The sequence below is a fragment of the Armigeres subalbatus genome, chromosome 2, assembly GCF_024139115.2.
Source record: "Armigeres subalbatus isolate Guangzhou_Male chromosome 2, GZ_Asu_2, whole genome shotgun sequence".
Classification (NCBI taxonomy): domain Eukaryota; kingdom Metazoa; phylum Arthropoda; class Insecta; order Diptera; family Culicidae; genus Armigeres; species Armigeres subalbatus.
In genome coordinates, this window is record NC_085140.1 from 35,379,466 (window position 1) to 35,387,121 (window position 7,656).

Below are 7,656 nucleotides of genomic sequence, written 5' to 3' on the forward strand. Positions count from 1 at the left end.
GATCCATGATGGAGCGAAAGACGTATGATCGGTTGCATTTCGGTGTCGGGAGGCGATCAGTTCCAGTTTTCGCGAGGTTGATTTCACTGCGATGATATGCATTAATTAATTAGGTAGCTAAAGGTTACGATTAGCGGAAGCATTATTCCTTTGACTATTTCACTCGTTTGGCCTGTTTGGTTTTGGATTTTTGCTATAGATTTACTCGAGAATCGATTGATGTCCCATGATAAATTGAAGCTCGTTGTTGTGATGATCTGATTGACGCGAACACGAACTAAAAGCTGTGTGCGGCTGTACACGCTCTGTTGGGATAGTCTCTTTAAAACGATGAACCATGCGGTTAGTCTGCGGCTTAGGAAGATCTTATATGTTACATAATGGAACACGTTCTTATTTACTCAGTGGAAGCACTCAGATTTTCCAGGTCCTTGCTTGAGGGTGGTCGGACAGGTGGGGATCATCGGCCACGATGGGTGGCAGAATATCTGCCGGAACTCGCCCATCACGTTGCCGGCCGGATAGTAATACGCCACCACAAACAGTTTGCCCGTTTTGGAAATGGATTTGCTGACACCGAAGTACTTTGCTCGCCCGCCACACCATCTGACCAGTGCCCGGTGTTAACGTTGGTGTGCAGCAGGTGACTTTCTTTAAGTAGTCATTGTCGGTTGGTACTGTACCAGTAAGTGGCCACCTCTTGACCTAATCAGTTTACAAACCCATTACATATATGTTTATAAAAATGGTTAAATGTAATTTTACTTACGAAAGATCCGTCAGCAACGAGTTCGCGGACAGCAGAAATATTCTGCCCATATGTGGCACCGCTCTGGTAGTAAAACCATCTTCGTACTGGCCAGATGGTTACTATGCGAAGCATACCGCACAGCCGAAGAGATACTCAAAGCGTGTCTGCATCCGGTATCTGTTGTGCCAGCAAACACTCGAAGATGAAATCCTTATCCATGACCACCTTCACTTGGAGATTCTCCACCATCATTAGTGCCATTCTTTTGCCGATCCTGCGGTCCGGCGTCGACTGGCCCGCAGATTTGGGCAGAAGGGCGGTTGTCCAGCTGGTCTTGGTTTGCCCGGTGTCATTAAAGTTGATGTCATCCAAATTGGGCGGTGTTGTTTCTGCGAGGCGCCTTGTTCAGATCGACTGCGGCAACCTGTTTCCGAAGGTTGGCATGAGATGGCTTCCTCCTGGGGAAAAGAAAACATCGTACGTTGCAGTGGCAGTAGTTTTTTCTCAAATATTGTTTCTTTTGTTGAGAATATTTCTTGAAAAGCAGCCAAAACGATGGGAGCACAAACAATTAACTATTTCAAATGTGCATCTTCGTGACTAAAGCTTTTAATTGAAATTGTCCTCTCTATACGATTCATGACCATTCTGGAGCGCTTTTAATTATAAGTGCTTTTGGTGTTCTCGTACAGCAAAGGAGAAGCAAAAGGTTTTAGGACGTTTCATTCCAAAAGCGAACATCTAATGATGAAGTTTATATAGGAGAATCATTCCTTTAGATGATGAAGGATACCATCACACATTCAACTCACAAAGGAAGTTTTTTTGCAACAGGCGTTCTACAGAAAGGGCTTTCTTTCTTGTTATTTTTTCTTTTCTTTGATATAGGATAAGGAAGAGACTAATGTGATGAAGATAAAGATTTATTATCAATAATTGATATTTCAAAGGCTTTTGCACGTGGGAGGCCTAGACACACGAAATACTCCCAATGGAATACGTTCATCCAAATTCTTCGTTGATCGGCTCACGAAAACCTGCCTGGTGTTCGCCGACGAAGGGCTCTTCAAGCGGTCTCAATCTTTGAACAACATACGGGACATAATTGTACACGCCGAAATAAGCAGAGTTATTCTGTGGGCCCTCCACGTGTGGTAAGACGCGCGGCTCGCAAAACCATGCTGAGGGAAATGGTACCTTGGCTAGAAACCCGCAGTAATAACGTGGAAGTGCTTAATCAACACCTGAGGCGGCAATGTCCCAGTGGGGATGTAATGCCAATAAAGAAGACGGAGATGGCGAAGTCTTTCCTCAGCCATTGGCAGTCTCATGTGCTCACCGCTTCATGGATCGACGTTGTGCTCACCGCTTCATGGATCGACTCCCATAGATCGTTGATGTTGTCGCTCAGCGATACTTTTTCCACCGACAATCGCTGGATATTGAACGCATCGTCTGTGATCTTGACAGTTGACGATCTTGATCGAATTTACTTAACAAAGAGGCATGATCAGTGAATGTGATCAGAGTCAATGTTCGAAACTCTGAATGTCCGCAAATCGATGACATATGAGAAATGCCGCCCATCTACCGGAACATGGTCTATCTCTGGGTGTGCTACCATTTCGGATGTTCTTTCGTGCAAAACTCCCTACCAAAGGACGGAAAAGTCCTCTTTGCCGACCTGAGCGTTAACTCCGATAACATTTTCACGTCATAGGCTTTATCAAGACATTCATAAACGTGTCCTTCAAGTCATCGGTTTTATCGTTTGTCGGTGCGTAAACGTTGATCTGGCTGTAATAAAGAATTTGCCCAATCCTCAAAACATCGTTTGCTTATGAGTTTCATCTCATTACTCGCTTCATATGCTTGCCATCACCACGAAACCAACTTCAGGCTCCGTATTTCCGCCGACACTGTGATAAATGTTATATTTAAATGCAGTGTTGGTCATGAGATTCACTACTCTGAATTCACTTTTCCGGATCTCAGCTATGAACTTTGTATAGCGGCCACGTTCGCTCCAACTTTCTGCAGTTCACGAGCCGAAGCTCATACGTTAAGGTACATTTAGGGTCCTGCCATTTCAGGTACCGAGTTTCCAACCATAATCCTTATTTGTTGCCGGGTCGTTGCCAAAATATCGTTTTCTTTATTTTCTCTATTTTTTTGGTATTTAAAGGCTTCAGTAACTCACCTTACCGGGCGTGTTACCTACATCGCACTGGTGGGGCCACCCAGGGTATGTCGTACGCGATCAGCGTGCGTTTCCGGCAGACGCTGTTTGAACTGCACCTGGGTGACAGACGCTCGACATTTCTCACTGGAGAAGGGTTGTTTGGCTGAATGCCACTAAATCGAACAAACCATTAGGACAAACTCATCTGGCCGAAAGTCGTTTGGCCAAAAGGACATTTGGCCGGATAGGTCATTTTGCCGAATTGGACAGTTGTTGAATAGGACATTTGGCTGAATAAATTTGGCCAAACAGATCATTTGGCTATAGGTCATGACTGAACATGAATTTGACCGAGCAGGACATTGGCGAAGATTTGAAAAGTGAGAAATGAGGTGGAAAGTAGACGTCTCTTCTACTACTTATTCCATTTCACTGTAAAAGTGAGTTAGTGAATGTTCTACTGCTCTCACTTCACAGTGAGAAATGAGAAATTAGTAGTGAGACGTCTCAATTCACTAATCACTAACTTCATGCTTCTTTATAGTGATAAAAAGACATGAGGATTGAGAAGTGATACGTCACTACTCATTTCTCATTTCTCACCAAAAAGTGAGAAGTGATTAGTAAGCTCATTCTCATTTTGAACTACTCACTCTTCACAGTGAAAAGTGAGAAATGAGGAGAAGGCGTCTCAACTCATTGGCGCTTCTCACTTTATACAGTGAGAAGAGAGAGAATGGATGAGAATGAGACGTCTCATTACTATTACTCATTTCTCACCTCACTGTAATAAGTGAGGAGAAGTGAGTATAAGATGTCTCACCACTCAATGCACTACCACTTTCCATAGCAAAATGAGAAATAAGAGAAGTGAAACGTCTCTTCTTACTCTTATCTCTCACTTCTCACTGTAAACTGTGAGAAGCGCGAAGGAGTAGTAAGACGTCTCACAGCCCACTTCGCAAATCACTTTTCACAGTGAGAAGTGGAAATAAGCAGAGAAGTGAGACATCACTTTATACACCCATTTCTCACTTTTCAAATGAACCTATTCGGCCAAATGACATGTTCTGTTAATGACGGTCATATATGACCTATTTGACCATGCCTTGATCGGCTCAATAAATGACCTATTCGGCCAATGACATATTCGGCCAAATGACCTATTTGGACAGTGACCTATTTGACCAAATGACCTTTTCGGCTATATGACCTTTCGTCAAACAACTTTCGACCTAGTGGCATTGCCATAGGTCAGCCAAATATTCGGCCAAACGGCCTTCCCTTTTTATCAGAAGATGTATTTCGTTTTCTAATTTAAAATTTCTGTTCTGATATCGACTCTTGATAATTTTATAATCCTTTGCTCGTTTATCAGAAAACTGTCTTTCTTATCTCAGCAATATTACTGGATCTCTGAAAAAAAATCATGCTTGCTGAAATTGATCTATCATAAAAACAAAATTGTGATGGAAAATCGTGTTTAGGAAAAAGATTTAAAATATAATTTATCTTTTTCCAAACATATTTTTCATAGTAGTTTTCTTTGACCTGATTTGAGGTAGACTGACTAACAAATTGGAGACGAGCCTGGAGCTGAAAGTCTCCTTAATAAGACACAAAAAAGTTCAAATAATGATAAAAAATTACAAATAATTGGAAGAGTTGGCATGAAGTAGATCGCATTAAAATTGATTGAGATCTGACGCTAGAATTTCTTTGCATGAGATATTTCAACAGCAAAATATTACTTGCGATCACGCAAGATTGGTACTTTCAATTAGCTAAACATAAATAGCAATTCTCTTAAAAGTTTTGTGTTTCTTGACGTTGTAATTCAATCCACTTAAATAAAGAGCCGAGTATAAATGGATTCGGTAAAAATCCGATAACGTTCGAGATGAGCATTACTGTAATAACTTCTACTCAGGCGTTAGTACATTATCACCACTAGTTGGGTTCAGAAACAATAAATTGTTTTTCACGCGATAGCTAAGTAGGTTAATCGCTTAGTCGGGATTTGTACAGTACATAATGAAACTAAAGAAATATAGAACTGATGTAAGATATTTCCACCAAAGCTCACAACTTTGAACAACAAAATGCGCTCCTACTTATATTGCTTTTCAAGCAAAACACATTTTCATTTTCTCGTCCACCCAAAGGGGAAAATGCCAGATTTATATTCGCCATTGGAAATGCACAGTTTGGTGTTTGTTTCCGAACAGCGTAGCGAGTTGCTCCTTGATGTAACGAGAATTCGATTGCCTGCATAATGGATATATGGACTCTTGAGTGCAATGGGAAATATTGACATCCAGAGCTTCATTTGTTATTGCAGTTGAATAGAACGGCTGGAAAATTATGCTTCTTTGCGATTGGCTTCGCTCAATGTTTGTACATAGTTGCCTCAATTCACGGTTGTAAGGTTTGTGCCTTGAAAATTCTCGGGAATAAAACAACTTTTGTTCCAAAAACAAGAGTGTTTTAAATAGCAAATCAAGGTGTAGATGACCATTGATTAATCATTGTTTTCTTGAAAGGTCCATCATTTTCGCAGAGATGTTAGATTAAGATTGTGGCCTTAATAATATACTCAAAATATGTCCATCTCTAAATAAAAGAAAAGTCGAGTAGGTGTATCTTTTTCATCTTAGACCTGACACGGCAAACTTATGACTCGTAAAATAATGTGATAATGATGAAAAGAAACAGAAAACGACTCGATTGGAGGATTGAGGAAATGAGTGACACAGCGTCTTCCAGTTGTCCTCGTGGGATTTTATGCTCACGATCCCACCAGTCTGTCGATGTGAAATGGGGTGAGTTTGAATTCTGCAAAATTTGTATTGGGTATGCGGAGATGGTGAACTTGGGAAATAATACGGTTATGTTTATTTATTTGGAGTGCTTTATCCATGTTTCATAGAGTCTGCAAATCGTGGTAGGTGAAGTATGGGACGAGTTTGACGAGGGTTGACAAATAGCGAAATGTTGACAAGTTACTTGAGCAAAATCTGTGTCATATTATTTTCGTCTCTGGAGAACCTGTTTTATTTGTGTTTTTATTCATGTGGTAAGTTTGCTTTTTAAGAAATAGAACGATATAGAAGCATGAAAATGATTTATGTTTGCAGCTTGAATTGATTTATAAGAGTTGGATGCATCAATTGGCAATATCTCAACATGAATTCAAAGCTTGGGAAGGTATCTTTATTGTGTTTTATTCTATCATGAATGTAATTGGATAATTTAATATATCGTTTTTTATCACAAGAAACTTTTAACTAGCGAAGAAGACTATCGCATATTGCGCATGAGAGAAAATCACAGAAACGGTCTGCTTAAAGATGCCTTGCGACGAAAGAAGCTGTTAGTCAACACAGGTCAACAATAAGAAAAAGGAAGGAGGGGAGGAAAACCGCCCTTAAGCATTTGGTTGATTAAAATTATGGAAGCACAAACTCATGTAATCTACATACAGAATCTTCCTTTAGGTCACTATCTAGCATATGTAATGCATTGTAAACATAAAAGTGTGATGATTTTTAAATACAGATGAAAAACAAAAACTTGTACAAAATGTTAAACATTATGAAATAAGTCTTTTGTTTTCTTGTATGAATTTTCGTAGATAATAGATGGAAACGGCAGGTGTTCCGCTTGGCAGTTACTTAAACTGTCTTTAAAACGACAATATTATCGTAATATTGGATTCAACAAGCTGGATCGTAAATTTCTAGTAAGCAGTGAAGTTTAGGCAAAATAATATCCCCACCATTAAGGTGTACCTGGAATGAAACTGTGTCAAGATCAAGAATATTCATCTGTTTGTGAAAAACTTTGATTTACAATGTTCTGAAAACTCAGATGCATATTCACATTATGTGGAAGATTAGGGAATCAGGTGGTTCCGAGCACCTACATCTTTGAAAGAAAGCAGATACTGTTATTCTGACATCTGTCATTCTATTTGCTATCGAAACACGATGTTTTGTGCAGAATACCAAACTAAATAGACACCTCTACTTTAAACTATGAACACATTTTTTTTCTACATAAAATCAACTCGATTTTGTTTGACCTTTTCAAAGTGTACTAAAAGTGTGATTGAATTGAAAAGTGAGTTCTAATGCGTGTTCATACGGTAAAATTAGTCTATTTCGTGGTTCAATAACGAATGCCATCAAATAATGCTCTTTGGTGATCTCGCCAAGGTCTTTAAACCTGATTCACCTCCTGTGAGTGCCTCACCCTGACCATATAGCGTTAGCGCCTGGATGCTGGCAGAAACCCGTAGGGGAGAAAATCCAAAATGCACCTTAAACTTTTTCGATGTTTTCGCCCATATAAACAAAAACCCAAGCATTTCAACGTATAGGTGCAAAATTTACAATCCCAGCTACATTTCACAATGACCCTATTCAAAACAATAAAGTTTTCATGACTTTCTAACGCAATAAAAAATCAAAAATAGGCCTGGGCAAACCCAAGCAACCAAAAAGTTCGAATAATAGGGTTTTATTATTAACTCAAAATGCATAAATCGTGAAGATCATGCAGCTGAATTTTAAGTAATTAACGAACGTCAAGTTCATTAACTGTATGTTAGCCAACAGCATCTTATAAGAACCCAATGAAAACCTGAAAGTTCTAAAGAAGTTGGCTTAAAGAACTGAAAGAAAGCTATTCAGCTTTAAAAACAACTTTGAATGAATTTAAT

General features: G+C 39.5%; 1 pseudogene; it reads right to left on the reverse strand.

Moving 5' to 3' along the window:
- Positions 1 to 397: 397 nt before the first annotated feature.
- The window catches only part of LOC134208913 (uncharacterized), a 76,025-nt pseudogene continuing 68,766 nt past the window's right edge, over positions 398 to 7,656 (reverse strand).